Source organism: Macaca nemestrina, chromosome 6 (assembly GCF_043159975.1).
Source record: "Macaca nemestrina isolate mMacNem1 chromosome 6, mMacNem.hap1, whole genome shotgun sequence".
Classification (NCBI taxonomy): Eukaryota; Metazoa; Chordata; class Mammalia; order Primates; family Cercopithecidae; genus Macaca; species Macaca nemestrina.
In genome coordinates this window covers 150,006,159-150,023,446 of record NC_092130.1, presented here as the reverse complement: position 1 = coordinate 150,023,446, position 17,288 = coordinate 150,006,159, and positions in this window count along the sequence as shown.

Here is a 17,288-nt window from a genome sequence, read left to right as displayed (position 1 = left end):
TCTGTTACTGCTTGCAACCCAGGGATGACAAATGGATGGCCTGAATGATGCCAATCCCCCTTTCATGGCCATGCCAGACATTGCTAATTGACAACAGCAATCCTCCTTCTGTGTTTGAATGCAGCCTCAGAACCTTTCAACATAGCATGGCAAGTGATCAGAGTGGGGCTCACTGGGAGCCCATTTCCCAATCTCATGAAAGTGGCAAAGCCATGATTTGAATCCAGAAAGTCTATCTCCTCAACCTTAACCACCATAATCCTTAATCCTTGCGTATAGCCAGTTTTGCTCCCTACCTCCCAAACTAAAAATATTTTATTTTATTGTTGCTATAAATGTTCTTTCTTTGGAGAAATAATTAATGAAGTGAAAAATCTGTAGTCTTCACAAAGGAAAAAAGTCCCCCAGTGACTATACCTGAGACTGTTTCTATTACTATTACTGTTGCTGTCATTTATATATTGGAATATAGCTAAGGCCAATAGAAAGGCTTGGAATAGAATGTATCACCAGAGACCAAGGTCATTTCCACCTCCAGAACCTAGGCATGTGTTGGGGAGGGCAAAAAGTTTAAGGTGAACCTCAGAACTGTTTGACTTTATGGTAAAAGAAGGAAATAGCTGTTATTAAAATCTACTCTTCTATAATTAGATCAAAAATTGATAAGGATTATGCTAGCAAAAAAAAAAAAAAAAAAGAACCCTTTTTCATACTTTAGTGGCTCACATGAGCCTTTTATTTCTAGCATTCTTTCACTGCAATCCTAACAAAAATATGGTCCCCCCAACACCCAAAGAGTTGGATTATCTGTGTTATGTTCTCAGTGAAAATCAAAGAAAGTAAAAAGTAAAAGCCCTGTGAATCTTTTAAGACTCCTTCCATGAATCTGTTAAAGGATTTTTATAGAATTTTTATCCCACAATCCTCTACTCTCAATACCTTGAATTGTGGAGGGACTCTTTCATAAGCCTATTTTTTTTTTAATTTTCTGAAATAAAGGGTGATATGGTTTGGCTCTGTGTCCCCACCCAAATCTCACCCTGAATTGTAATCCCAATAATTCCCACATGTCAAGCAGAGAGATGAGATAGAGATCTCCGAATCATGGGGGTTGTTTTTCCCATGCTGCTCTTGTGATAGTGAGTCTCAAAAGATCTGATGGTTTTATAAGGGGCATTTCCCCTGCCCTCATGCTGTCCCACCTGAGGGACACCTAAGGCATGCCTTTGCTTCTCCTTCATCTTCTGCCATCATTGCAAGTTTCCTGAAGGCTCCCTAGCAATGGAGAACTGTGAATCCATTAAACCTCTTTGTGTTTACAAATTGCCTCGTCTTTGTGTTTACAAATTTCTTAATAGCAGTAAGAGAATGGACTAATACAAAGGTCTTGGTCTTTGTTTACTTATGGAGTTTTTTTAAACTAGAATTACAGATTGTTTGTAGTAGAGTATTGAAAAAAAAGACACATGTTTCTCTGCTACTGTACAAATAATATGACACAGCTGAGTTCACCTGGAGTAAGTTCTACTACATTTAGTATTCTTACTGTGAATGTGAGCCCTGCAATAGCTACACATTACCATTTCTATTTTATGCAGCATTTGTACCCTGCCCAGCCACTCTAACACGAAAGATTTCATGATCTCCTGTATGTGAACCTGTACATTGTTCACTTGTTTCTAGTTTTTTCAAAAGGCAAAAAATGTTGAGCATCACAGTGCACTCAGATGTTGAGACACCTGTTACAGTCTGATGTTTTGACATGAACAATCTGTGGAAATTCTTTTCTTCATTGCACAGGGAATAAATCAGCCTTGTCACAAAATTATTGTTCTAGTTGTGCTAGCCCCTTCATATCAGACATCTATTCACTTCTCACAGTAGTTAGTTCCTCTTACTAATTCTTCTCTGGCTTTCATGGCTGCCTTTGATATTGCTACTGCTTTCGCTCCGGCACTATATAATCAATAGCTGGATGTACCAAAAATTAAATCATTTAACGGATTTCTGGTTGAGTTCATTTAGGTCACTAGGTTTCTACTCCTGCTGGCAGCCAGCATGATTTTAAAATGCTTTTAAATCCCTGTATTGTCATAACCATACACATTTCTACTTGGCTGCTGTCCTATGGCATGTCATACCAGGAGGCAGTTTAGCTGTATTTTCTAGGACTATACAAACATGCTTGATATTAGCTATGCTTAAAGACACCTGAAGAAATACTGGTGCGGAACACATTGTTTTCTTCCTCCAGAGAGAGCTATTATAAGAAACCACCCTTTACCTACAGGCGTATACATTATCTGCTTCAATATAAGCCTTACAGTGTGAATGCATGTGTAAAGCAGAGGTACTATGAAGACTTACAGCTTCAACTGAATACTGTATAACCCTTACTGTTGTGGAGCGGATGCCTGCTGATGTATTGGGTATACAGGCCCAGCCAGACTAGAAATACATCAGTTCACATTACCAGTCACATCCACAAGCAAATTCAAACTCAAGGATCATAACTACTTCTTATTTGGTCATTAAATTTTATCTTTTCAAAGGAAATGTCAAGCTTATGAGACGGCAGATTCACTCCCTTGTTTTTCAGACTGTTCTTTGTAAGTAATTTGACCTAAAGAGAAAGGAGTCAATTAAATGGTAACTTTTAACCTCTAGAGTTGATCTCTGGCCTATCTGTAAGATATCTCACAAGGGTTCTACTGTCGTCTTGTGAAAACCTTCTTTCATAAAGCCTAGAAGGCATTAAATAGGCACGCATGTGTGCCCTGGATGAACCCTAGCTGACTAATAGGCAATCCATAGCCTCGAATCCTAGCTCACTGCTCCTCACTGAATGTGGCTGTCAGCACCTGACTTGATCTGCGACCTCTGACTCTGACCACAGGGTGACCAACAGTGACCTTCTCCCTCTTGCTGTTGAAGAGTTAAGACCCTTCCATCCTCCTGGATATAGTTGGGAAGGACAAAAAGGACTCAGAATAGCCAATATCCATCAGAAAGGAAATGCTTGTTAATTCAATGTATCAGTGGTTCTCAACCAGTGGCATTTTGCCCCTACCCTCCCCCACAAATATCTGGAGACACTTTTGGTTGTCATATTAGGGTAGTGGTATGACTGGCATCTAGTGGGATATTAATGATACTATTAAACATGCAACCATGCACAAGATAGCACAAAACAAAGAATTATCCATCCCGAAAACACAATAGTGTCAAAGCTGAGAAACTGCAATAATGCTTACCCAGTGAATAAAATACTTTGTGCCAGGCACTGTGAGGCTCAGAATTGACCTCATGTAAAACTGTGAGGTAGTCTGTTTGTTTTTCTGGCAGCTTTGAGATAATTGTGGTAACCTCCTCTCACATATACCCAACAGACTTTGTTCTGAACCTCTTCTTCCACAATAACCCAAAGAATAGCATATTTTATTCTATGGTCCGTGTTCTAAGGACTTATTTACCCAGTTCTGAAATTCGAATCTTGTGAATGCTTCTGTATTATTACATTAAACCTTATTTATAACATTGTGAGATTTTGGTGGAGAAATGTTAAAGACAATGTGGTGTAGCTGATATTCACATGTTTAACACCCAGCTTAATTCTCTCTCTTTCCCCCTCTTTCTCTCTTACCTGCACACACACAAACACACACATCTTCCTACACAAAAAGATCCATAATTATCCTAAGCCCTTGAGAATATCAAATTCTGGTTTTCGGTTAGGAAGAGGACATTTCTGTTTGATAATGATTTGGATAAAATACATTCCCAAAGTCATAATTTCTGAAGTCTACTTAGGCCTCTTAGCCTAGTAAACAATCTTGATAAATTATCAATGACCAAGAGAGTCATTATATATTTGCTCTCAAGCAAAAGTATATTTAATCAGCTGATTTCAAACAGAGCCAGCTTAGACCAGGAAAGATAAAGATCACTCTTTTAATGCATGTCCTGCAGGGCCTCCATTGGCAGTCTCTTCCATACTTGGCCTCAAATGCCATCTAAATTTCACTAACTTCCAAATGTCCAAATGTATACCTTCTAGCCAGACCATGTCCCTACTAGAGTAATCTACATATTGTCAACTCGACTTCATCATGTAGATGCTTTAAAATCAGTTCCGGCCGGGCGCGGTGGCTCAAGCCTGTAATCCCAGCACTTTGGGAGGCCGAGACGGGCGGATCACGAGGTCAGGAGATCTAGACCATCCTGGCTTACACGGTGAAACCCCGTCTCTACTAAAAAACACAAAAAACTAGCCGGGCGAGGTGGTGGGCGCCTGTAGTCCCAGGTACTCGGGAGGCTAAGGCAGGAGAATGGCGTGAACCCGGGAGGCGGAGCTTCCAGTGAGCTGAGATCTGGCCACTGCACTCCAGCCTGGGCGACAGAGCGAGACTCCGTCTCAAAAAAAAAAAAAATCAGTTCCAACTCAATAAATCCCCAACTATAATAATTCCATGATTTTTGTTTTCACTCTATTTCTGTTCATCCACAAGAAAGAAAAAAAAAGATCTTATCCACTTACTATGTTACAGCTTTTTTCCATCTCAACAAATTTTATTTATTCAGTTATATAAACTAAAAATTCAGAAACAACTCTTGAGAACCCCCTTCTCTTCTTCCCATATACCAAATCTATTACCAAATCTTATAAATTCTCTCCTTGTCAATAAGTTTCACATTCCATTGTCTCTCCTGATACCACCAAAGCCATTCACCATCATCTCATGGCAGTGCTGCCCCTCCAGTACTCTGGCCTCCCAGTGCTCTTAGAAAAGGGCACAATCCTGCCCTCTCCAGCATTGCCGTGTGCTATCTCTCCTTTGCATTTTATGCTTCACTGGCTCAAGCTAGCTTTTTTTCTTCTCAAACTAACCACATTCTTGCCTACCCTGTGAAATTGTACTTGATGCTGACTCTACTTGAAATGCTCTCTACCTGTCCCTTTGACTAATAACTCATATTCACGATTCAGACTTCAACTAAACTGTCCTTTCCTTAAGCAAACCTTCTTTGACTCTTGTCCACCATCCATCCCTAATATCCACAAATTTGTTTGGGTTAGTTTATTCCTGCATGTTGTTAAAATGACTTCTGTTATTTAGTATAATTCCATTAAAAAGGATGAATTACTGTTTGATTAAAGTGTGATTTCTCCCACTAGACAATGAGCTAAGCATTCTTTCCTGTGTTTTAGTTGCATAGAACATAGTCAATATCTACTTGTTAAAAAACCACATTTAATTCAGGTATGACACACTTATACCACAAAGTTAAATATTTTCTTAACAAATGCAAATGTAAGCTCAAAAAATCATTTATTTCATCCAGTATTATTATTTCTTAAATATTTTTTATAATTTTTATGTTATGAAGTCAAATGCTATCATTTATTCAGAAGATTTTAACACAGGGGTTCATAAATCAGAAAGCACACACTATAAGAAGCTCAAAACAACTTTAAAATTATATTCAAAATTTTTGTGTAATATGCATTTTGCTGTGAATGGAGTTCAAATCTTTCATCAGATTGTCACTTTGATATTAGAGAGGTTTAAAACTATGTTATCAGTGTTTAACATTTATTGTTAAAATATCACAATTACTGGAACTACTAAATGTGGCTGAAAATGTCTATGAATTATATTGTCTTTTTAAAATAGCACTATTATTCCTAGCATTATTTGGACTATATAAACACTTGGTTAATGAAAAAGAGACACCACAGATCAGTGGAATAAGAATGTTTATTTTCAAAAAATGGTGTAAAGTAAACTGGATATAGATAGATAGATACGTGATAGATAGATTTCAACATAGATACAATAAGTCATAAAAAGTAAACCTCACACTATATTCAAAAATCAATTCCAGGTGGCTTAAAAATGTAAATGGAGGTATTATTTCTGAGGACTCTGTTCTGTTCCATTGGTCTATATCTCTGTTTTGGTACCAGTACCATGCTGTTTTGGTTACTGTAGCCTTGTAGTATAGTTTGAAGTCAGGTAGCGTGATGCCTCCAGCTTTGTTCTTTTGACTTAGGATTGTCTTGGAGATGTGGGCTCTTTTTTGGTTCCATATGAACTTGAAAGCAGTTTTTTCCAATTCTGTGAAGAAACTCGTTGGTAGCTTGATGGGGATGGCATTGAATCTATAAATTACCTTGGGCAGTATGGCCATTTTCACGATATTGATTCTTCCTATCCATGAGCATGGTATGTTCTTCCATTTGTTTGTGTCCTCTTTGATTTCACTGAGCAGTGGTTTGTAGTTCTCCTTGAAGAGGTCCTTTACATCCCTTGTAAGTTGGATTCCTAGGTATTTTATTCTCTTTGAAGCAATTGTGAATGGAAGTTCATTCCTGATTTGGCTCTCTGTTTGTCTGTTACTGGTGTATAAGAATGCTTGTGATTTTTGCACATTAATTTTGTATCCTGAGACTTTGCTGAAGTTGCTTATCAGCTTAAGGAGATTTTGGGCTGAGACAATGGGGTTTTCTAAATATACAATCATGTCATCTGCAAACAGGGACAATTTGACTTCTTCTTTTCCTAACTGAATACCCTTGATTTCTTTCTCTTGCCTGATTGCCCTAGCCAGAACTTCCAACACTATGTTGAATAGGAGTGGTGAGAGAGGGCATCCCTGTCTTGTGCCAGTTTTCAAAGGGAATTTTTCCAGTTTTTGCCCATTCAGTATGATATTGGCTGTGGGTTTGTCATAGATAGCTCTTATTATTTTGAGGTACGTTCCATCAATACCGAATTTATTGAGCGTTTTTAGCATGAAGGGCTGTTGAATTTTGTCAAAAGCCTTTTCTGCATCTATTGAGATAATCATGTGGTTCTTGTCTTTGGTTCTGTTTATATGCTGGATTATGTTTATTGATTTGCGAATGTTGAACCAGCCTTGCATCCCAGGGATGAATCCCACTTGATCATACCACACATCTACAGCCATCTGATCTTTGACAAACCTGAGAGAAACAAGAAATGGGGAAAGGATTCCCTATTTAATAAATGGTGCTGGGAAAATTGGCTAGCCGTAAGTAGAAAGCTGAAACTGGATCCTTTCCTTACTCCTTATACGAAAATTAATTCAAGATGGATTAGAGACTTAAATGTTAGACCTAATACCATAAAAACCCTAGAGGAAAACCTAGGTAGTACCATTCAGGACATAGGCATGGGCAAAGACTTCATGTCTAAAACACCAAAAGCAACAGCAGCAAAAGCCAAAATTGACAAATGGGATCTCATTAAACTAAAGAGCTTCTGCACAGCAAAAGAAACTACCATCAGAGTGAACAGGCAACCTACAGAATGGGAGAAAATTTTTGCAATCTACTCATCTGACAAAGGGCTAATATCAAGAACCTACAAAGAACTCAAACAAATTTACAAGAAAAAAACAAACAACCCCATCAAAAAGTGGGCAAAGGATATGAACAGACATTTCTCAAAAGAAGACATTCATACAGCCAACAGACACATGAAAAAATGCTCATCATCACTGGCCATCAGAGAAATGCAAATCAAAACCACAATGAGATACCATCTCACACCAGTTAGAATGGCGATCATTAAAAAGTCAGGAAACAACAGGTGCTGGAGAGGATGTGGAGAAATAGGAACACTTTTACACTGTTGGTGGGATTGTAAACTAGTTCAACCATTATGGAAAACAGTATGGCGATTCCTCAAGGATCTAGAACTAGAAGTACCATATGACCCAGCCATCCCATTACTGGGTATATACCCAAAGGATTATAAATTATGCTGCTATAAAGACACATGCACATGTATGTTTATTGCGGCACTGTTCACAATAGCAAAGTCTTGGAATCAACCCAAATGTCCATCAGTGACAGATTGGATTAAGAAAATGTGGCACATATACACCATGGAATACTATGCAGCCATAAAAAAGGATGAGTTTGTGTCCTTTGTAGGGACATGGATGCAGCTGGAAACCATCATTCTTAGCAAACTATCACAAGAACAGAAAACCAAACACCGCATGTTCTCACTCATAGGTGGGAACTGAACAATGAGATCACTTGGACTCAGGAAGGGGAACATCACACACCGGGGCCTATCACGGGGAGGGGGGAGGGGGGAGGGGGGAGGGATTGCATTGGGAGTTATACCTGATGTAAATGACGAGTTGATGGGTGCAGCACACCAACAAGGCACAAGTATACATATGTAACAAACCTGCACGTTATGCACATGTACCCTACAACTTAAAGTATAATAATAATAAATAAATTTAAAAAAATAAATAAATAAATAAAAATAAAAAAATAAAAATCTTTCCTCACTAAAAAAAAAAAAAAAAAAAAAAAAAAAAATGTAAATGGAGGGCAGGCACAGTGGCTCACGCCTGTAGTCCCAGTACTTTGGGAGGCCGAGGCGGGTGGATCACTTAAGGTCAGGATTTCAAGACCAGCCTGGCCAACATGGTGAAACCCTGTCTCTACTAAAAATACAAAAAAAAAAAAAAAAAAATTAGCCGGGCGTGGTAGTGGGTGCCTGAAATTCCAGCTATTTGGGAAGTTAAGGCAGGAGAGTTACTGGAACCCAGGAGGTGGAGGTTGCAATGAGTCGAGATCATGCCACTGCACTCCAGCCTGGGCGACAGAGTGAGAATCCCTCTCAAAAAGAAAAATAAATATGTATACACACACACACACACACACACACACACTCACACATATATATATAATTTATATATATATATTATATATAGAAATGGGTTTCTATATATGTATATATAATATATAAAAATATACATAAATCTAAAACATATATATAAATCTAAACCTTAACAAAATTTTAAGTGATAATATAAAAGAATATCTTTATAACTTTGAAGCAGCCAAAATATTTTAAATGGTACATAGAAAGTGTTAATTAAAATAGAAAGACAGATAAACCAGAATATATTGAAAGTAGGAGCTTTTCATCAAAACAAAGCGTTAAGAGACAAAAAACAAACTATAGCATAGGAAATACGTTTATATTTTGTACCTAAAACATTTGTATACAGCATATACAAAGAACTTCTAAAAAATCAACAAGAAAAAAAAAACAGAAATTCTATTTGATAAATGAACAGAAGACTTAAGAAATCACTTGACAAAAGTGGACATGTAAATAGTCAATGAATATGTGAAAAGACACCCAACCTCACTAGTCATCAGATTCCAATCCGCTCCCATCTGGATTGGGTAAAATTAAAAACGCTGAAAATACTGAGTATTGGTGGAGAACTCCCAAACACCAATTTACACTCTAACATTTCTAACAGAAGTGAAAATTGATGTAACAACTTTTAAAATCTTCTTACTGTTTTCTAAGGCTGTATATATAAATATTCTATGACTCGACATTACCAGTTTTTGTATGTACCCAGAAATAAGTAAGTATATTCCTTAAAAGACATGAATGTACATATTTGTTTTTTGAATTTTTTGAAAACAAAATATCTTTTTTATATATATACTTTAATTTCCAGGGTACATGTGCACAACGTGCAGGTTCGTTACATATGTATACATGTGCCATGTTGGTGTGCTGCACCCATTAACTCATCATTTACATTAGGAATATCTCCTAATGCTATCCCTCCCCCCTCCCCCAACCCCAAGACAAGCCCCAGCATGTGGTGTTTCCCACCCTGTGTCCAAGTGTTCTCATTGTTCAATTCCCACCTATGAATGAGAACATGTGGTGTTTGGTTTTCTGTCCTTGCAATAGTTTGCTGAGAATGATGGTTTCCAGCTTCATCCACATCCCTACAAAGGACATGAATTCATCCTTTTTTATGGATGCATAGTATTCCATGGTGTATATGTGCCACATTTTCTTAATCCAGTCTATCATTGATCGACATTTGCATTGGTTCCAAGTCTTTGCTATTGTGATAGTGCCGCAATAAACATACATGTGCATGTGTCTTTATAGCAGCATGATTTATAATCCTTTGGGTATATACCCAGTAATGGGATGGCTGGGTCAAATGGTATTTCTAGTTCTAGATCCTTGAGGAAGCGCCACACTTTCTTCCACAATGGTTGAACTAGTTTACAGTCCCACCAACAGTGTAAAAGCATTCCTATTTCTCCACATCCTCTCCAGTACCTGTTGTTTCCTGACTTTTTAATGATCGCCATTCTAACTGGTGTGAGATGGTATCTCATTGTGGTTTTGATTTGCATTTCTCTGATGGCCAGTGATGATGAGCATTTTTACATGTGTCTGTTGGCTGCATAAATGTCTTCTTTTGAGAAATGTCTGTTCATATCCATTGCCCACTTTTTGATGGGGTTGTTTGATTCTTTCTTGTAAATGTGTTTAAGTTCTTTGTAGGTTCTGGATATTAGCCCTTTGTCAGATGGGTGAATTGCAAAAATTTTCTCCCATTCTGTAGGTTGCCTGTTCACTCTGATGGTAGTTTCTTTTGCTGTGAAGAAGCTCTTTAGTTTAATTAGGTCTCATTTGTCAATTTTGGCTTTTGTTGCCATTGCTTTTGTTGTTTTAGTTAGGAAGTCCTTGTCCATGCCTATGTCCTGAATGTTATTGCCTAGGTTTTCTTCTAGGGTTTTTATGGTTTTAGGTCTGACATTTAAGTCTTTAATCGATCTTGAATTAATTTTTGTATAAGGTGTAAGGAAGGGATCCAGTTTCAGCTTTCTAATTATGGCTAGCCAGTTTTATAAGCACCATTTATTAGATAGGGAATCTTTGCCCCATTTCTTGTTTTTGTCCAGTTTGTCAAAGATCAGATGGTGGTAGATGTGTTGTATTATTTCTGAGGGCTCTGTTCTGTTCCATTGATCTATATCTCTGTTTTGGTACCAGAACCATGCTGTTTTGGTTACTGTAGCCTTGTAATTAGTTTGAAGTCAGGTAGTGTGATGCCTTCAGCTTTGTTCTTTTGGCTTAGGATTGTCTTGGCAATGTGGGCTCTTTTTTGGTTCCATATGAACTTGAAAGTAGTTTTTTCCAATTCTGTGAAGAAACTCATTGGTAGCTTGATGGGGATGGCATTGAATCGATAAATTACCTTGGGCAGTACGACCATTTTCATGATATTGATTCTTCCTATCCATGAGCATGGAATGTTCTTCCATTTGTTTGTGTCCTCTTTTATTTCGTTGAGCAGTGGTTTGTAATTCTCCTTGAAGAGGTCCCTCACATCTCTTGTAAGTTGGATTCCTAGGTATTTTATTCTCTTGGAAGCTATTGTGAATGGGAGTTCACTCATGATTTGGCTGTTTGTCTGTTATTGGTGTAGAGGAATGCTTGTGATTTTTTCACATCAATTTTGTATCCTGAGACTTTGCTGAAGTTGCTTATAAGATTAAGGAGATTTTGGGCTGAGATAATGGGGTTTTCTAAATATACAATCATGTCATCTGCAAACAGGGACGATTTGACTTCTTCCTTTCCTAACTGAATACCCTTTATTTCTTTCTCTTGCCTGATTGCCCTAGCCAGAATTTCCAACACCATGTTGAATAGGAGTGGTGAGAGAGCGCATCCCTGTCTAGTGCCAGTTTTCAAAGGGAATGCTTCCAGTTTTTGCCCATTCAGTACGATATTGGCTATGGGTTTGTCATAAATAGCTCTTATTATTTTGACATACATCCCATCAATACCTAATTTATCGAGAGTTTTTAGCATGAAGGGCAGCTGAATTCTGTCAAAGGACTTTTCTGCATCTATTGAGATAATCATGTGGTTTTTGTCTTTGGTTCTGTTTATATGATGGATTATGTTTATTGATTTGCACCAGCCTTGCATCCCAGGGATGACGCCCACTTGATCATGGTGGATAAGCTTTTTGATGTGCTGCTGGATTCGGTTTGCCAGTATTTTATTGAGGATTTTTGCATCAATGCTCATCAAGGATTTTGGTCTAAAATTCTCTTTTTTTGTTGTGTCTCTGCCAGGCTTTGGTCTCAGGATAATGCTGGTCTCATAAAATGAGTTAGGGAGGATTCCCTCTTCTTCTATTGATTGGAATAGTTTCAGAAGGAATGGTACCAGCTACTCTTTGTACCTATGGTAGAATTTGGCTGTGAATCCGTCTGGTCCTGGACTTTTTTTGGTTGGTAGACTATTAATTATTGCCTCAATTTCAGAGCCCGTTATTGGTCTATTCATGGATTCAACTTCTTCCTGGTTTAGTCTTGGGAAGGTGTATGTGTCCAGGAATTTATCCGTTTCTTCCAGATTTTCTAGCTTATTTGCATAGAGGTATTTATTGTATTCTCTGATGGTAGTTTGTATCTCTTTGGGATCGGTGGTAATATCCCCTTTATCATTTTTTATAGGGTCTATTTGATTCTTCTCTCTTTTCTTCTTTATTAGTCTTGCTAGCAGTCTATCAATTTTGTTGATCAAAATACCAGCTCCTGGATTCATTGACTTTTTGAAGGGTTTTTTGTGTCTCTATCTCCTTCAGTTCTGCTCTGATCTTAGTTATTTCTTGCCTTCTGCTAGCTTTTGAATGTGTTTGCTCTTGCTTCCCTAGTTCCTTTAATTGTGATATTAGGATGTCAATTTTAGATCTTTCCTGCTTTCTCTTGTGTGCACTTAGTGCTATAAATTTCCCTCTACACGCTGCTTTAAATGTGTCCCAGAGATTCTGGCATGTTGTGTCTTTGTTCTCTTTGGTTTCAAAGAACATCTTTGAATGTTCTTTGAATGAAGAACATTCTGCCTTCATTTCATTATGTACTCAGTAGTCATTTAGGAGCAGGTTGTTCAGTTTCCATGTAGTTGAGAAGTTTTGAGTAAGTTTCTTAATCCTGAGTTCTAGTTTGATTGCACTGTGGTCTGAGAGACAGTTTGTTATAATTTCTGTTCTTTTACATTTGCTGAGGAATGCTGTACATCCAACTGTGTGGTCAATTTTGGAATAAGTGTGATGTGCTGCTGAGAAGAATGTATATCCTGTTGATTGAGGTGGAAAGTTTTGTAGATGTCTGTTAGGTCCACTTGGTGCAGAGCTGAGTTCAATTCCTGGATATCCTTGTTAACTATCAGTATCAGAGGTGCTCTGATTTTTAGAATTTTCCGCTTTTCTGCTCTGATTTCTCCCCATCTTTGTGGTTTTATCTACCTTTGGTCTTTGATGATGGTGACATACAGATGGGGTTTTGGTGTGGATGTCCTTTCTGTTTGTTAGTTTTCCTTCTAACAGTCAGGACCCTTAGCTGCAGGTCTGTTGCATTTGCTGGAGGTCCGCTCCAGACCCTGTTTGCCTGGGTATCACCATATCTGCCATATTGCAGAATGGCAAATGTTGCTGCCTGATCATTCCTCTGGAAGCTTCGTCTCAGAGGGGCACCAGGCTGTATGAGTTGTCAGTTGGCCTCTACTGGGAGGTGCCTCCCAGTTTGGCTACTCAGGGGTCAGGGACCCACTTGAGGAGGTAGTCTGTCCATTCTCAGATCTCAAACTCCGTGCTGGGAGAACCACTACTCTCTTCAGAGCTGTCAGACAGAAACGTTTAAGTCTGCAGAAGTTTCTGCTGCCTTTTGTTCAGCTATGCCCTGCCCCCAGAGGTGGAGTCTACAGAGGCAGGCAGGCCTCCTTCAGCTGTGGTGGGCTCCACCCAATTCTAGCTTCCAGGCGGCTTTGTTTACCTACTCAAGCCTCAGCAATGGTGGGTGCCCCTTCCCTAGCCTTGCTGCTGCCTTGCAGTTGGATCTCAGACTGCTGTGCTAGCAGTGAGCAAGGCTCCGTGGGCGTGGGACTCTCCAAGTCAGGCAGGGGATATAATCTCCTGGTGTGCCCTTTGCTAAGACCGTTGGAAAAGCACAGTATTAGAGTGGGAGTGACCTGATTTTCCAGGTGCCATCTGTCCCAGCTTCCCTTGGCTAGGAAAGGGAATTTCCCGACCCCTTGAGCTTCCTGGGTGAGGTGATGCCCTGCCCTGCTTCCACTCACAGTCCGTGGGCTGCACTCACTGTCCTGCACCCACTGTCCAACAAGCCCCAGTGAGATGAACCTGGTACCTCAGTTGGAAATGCAGAAATCACCCATCTTCTGCGTCGCTCATGCTGGGAGCTGCAGACTGGAGCTGTTCCTATTCGGCCATCTTGGAACCTCCCCAAATGTAGATATTTGTAAGGCATTATTCACAGTGGCCAAACACTAAATGAAATTTTTCATCAATAGCAAAATAAATACATTATGGTATGGCTATGGTATTTGTAAAATAAGCTACATCTCTAAAATATATAAAATGCAAACATACACATAATTTAAAAGGAATAGCTATCTCTAGAAACAATGTAGGTTAATCTCATGAAGAAAATGTTGGGCAAAAGAAACCAGATCCAAAAAGTACATAGTGAATAATTCCATTTATATAAAATTCAAAAGCCCGGAAAACTTGTCTGCAATATGAGAATTCAGGATGGTGCTTACCTGTGGGAAGGGGGAGTAACTGACTTTAGAGGTGGGTAAGAGAGGTGAGATCTCAGTGATACTCTACTTATTAATCTGGATGATATACACATTGTGAAACTTCACAAAGATGTACATTTGACATTTGTAAACTTTCCTTGATGTATGTTATACTTACATGAATAAATTTATTTTTTTAAAGAGAACATATTTAACTCAATTTAAAATGTCTGTATTGATAGAATAAATATATGGTATGGTCTTATATGGGGTTGGCTATCCTTTTTGAGTCATACAAAATGACAGTCAAATTACCAGTCACTACAAAGTGGCTTGAATTAGAAAATCGTTTTTCTTCTCCTAAGGACTTAGATGTAAAACTAGAGTACCTATAAAAAACAAACAAATAATAAAGAAACAACAACAAAAAACAGAAATTTTAAGGAAATGGATTTTCTTTACTTGATTTCTTTCAGTTGCTCATTGTGTAACTCTCCTCATGGGATAATTCAGGAAGTATTAAAAATATATTGTTTAATTATATTTTTTCAATTTAAGAGAGAACAATTATCTCTAGTAGTAGCTGAGAACTAATTACCTAATGAAATATATACTCATATACATGAGAATTATAAGGCTAGATAAAAGTTATATAAGTTTATGTTGAAGTATATAGACAAACTTCCTCTTTCTACTGATATGGGTACTGAGATGTATCTATTTATTGTAACCAGACAGAAATCAAGAGGGCTTTCAAATCATAGGTTTTTCTCAATTTAGGATGCATAAAGAACTTCCCTCTTCTTTCTCATGTCTACTCCAGTGTTGGATCTGTCACCAAGAAAAGACAGCAAATATATATGACTACCAGTATGGCTGGGAAGTTGCTGTATATTCTCAGCTGCTAGAATTTCATTTACTGATTTGCTCATAAAATACTTAAGCCACTACTATGTGTCAGGCACTGAATTACATGTATGATGAAAGGCCTCTTTGGGGCAAGAGATGCTTCAGATGAGATCTGAAGGATAGGAAGAAGATGTCTATTCAAAGAGAGGATGTCAAGGACAGTGAGTGCTAGACTACACTATAGTAACTAATACTAATAGCTAATTCTTACTGAACAGTTAGGATTTGCTGGTCAGTCTTCTAAACGTTTTACATTCCATTCTCAGAGCAACCCTGTAATGTTGAAACTTATTTTTCATGTGTATGAGAAAATGAATATAGGCACAGAGAGTTTAGGTAGTTTGCCCAAAGCCTCCGATCTGGCAAGTGATATGGTCAGAATACAAAGCCTGTCTGCAGAGTACAGGCATTTGAGCACTGCACTATTCTCCTTCTATGGCAAGGAGACCACGATATAGGAAACCAGTTGGTGTGTTTTCAAAAATTCTGAAGATCTGCACACATGGAATAGCATCAAAACCTTAAATTAGAGAAACAAATTGAAACCAGATTTTGTCTGGCTTTATAGACTGTGTAACAAGTTTAGACTTTTTCTCTGTGCATTGAGAAATCATTAAAGGACTTTAAATGATGTGTTAATATATTACGGTTTGTACTTTATGAATTTCACTCTTCGTGCTGCTATGTGGAGACTGGATTTAAAGGAGAAAAAGAAGGAATGGGAACCTGTTTGGGGCAACTGCCATAGTCCAGAGCATAGAGGAGGGCAGCTCCAACAAGGCAGGAACAGAAGAAAAGTGGGAAGAAGCAGACAGTTGCAAGGTATATTTTGAAAGCAGAACTAACATTATTTGCTGACGAGTTGAAAGAGTGGGAGGAAAGCACAGCCCATTATGACTCCTAAGATTCTGGTTTGAAAAAGTAGATAGATGGAGTTTCCACTTACTGCATAGACTAGTAAAATACACATGGGCTGACAAATCAAGACTTCTCTTCTGCAATTCTTGTTTAGTTTGAGATGCCTGTGAGATATCTAAAAAGACATGTTAGGTAGCCAATTGCACAGGCAAGCACAGAGCCCAGGGAAGAGGTCTGTGCTGGAGATGCCACATGAGAAGTGACTTTACATGAGGAATGGAAACCCATGCAGATCACCACAGTCATCTAAGGAAAGAGCAGAGAAAGAGGAAAAGGCCCAGGTGTGTCATAGGAAGATTTTGATGCACATCGAGTAGGAGGAAGCAAAAAGAAGACCAAGAAATGTACCACAGGCAGGAGGTTAACCAGAAGAGTGCCAGGAAAGGAGCATGTTTAAGGAGGGAGGAAGTGACCAATTGTGTCAACATTACTAGTTTGAGTAGGATGGAGAGAAATATCTGTTGGATTTGGCAACATTTTGTGGAATTGTTATGGTCCAAAGCAGATTAAAAAGGGTTGGAGAATGAATGAGAGCCAAGGAAGTGTAGACAAGAGGTATGGCCAACTCTTCCAGATGGAAACAACTGTCAGCATCATTGGTATAGATTGTTCCACAGGCTCTAGGATCTGGAAATTACTTTTATCAGAAAAAAAAAAAAAAAAAAAAAAACAGAAATATGCTTCACACTAGGAAAATGGAAAGCATTAGCCAAATAGTAAATAGCAACAATCTGCTTTTCTCAGTAGTAAGAATTGAAGGAGAATTATTTAAAATAAATTATCAAAAATCAAGAAAAGAATTCTTGTTCCTTTGATCATTTTGACTGACATGATATTTGATGCAGTACTAAACGGGACACATATCAATCACTTCTGGTCATGGTATACATAAGTATTCAATCATCCTTCCAGTGTTTATTTCCTATGTTCTGGCATTGGGCTGGACATTGGGGTTCAAAGGCAAAGAAGTGAACAAACTATAAACCCTGTTCACAAGAAGCTAACAATTCAGAGAGGAAAAGA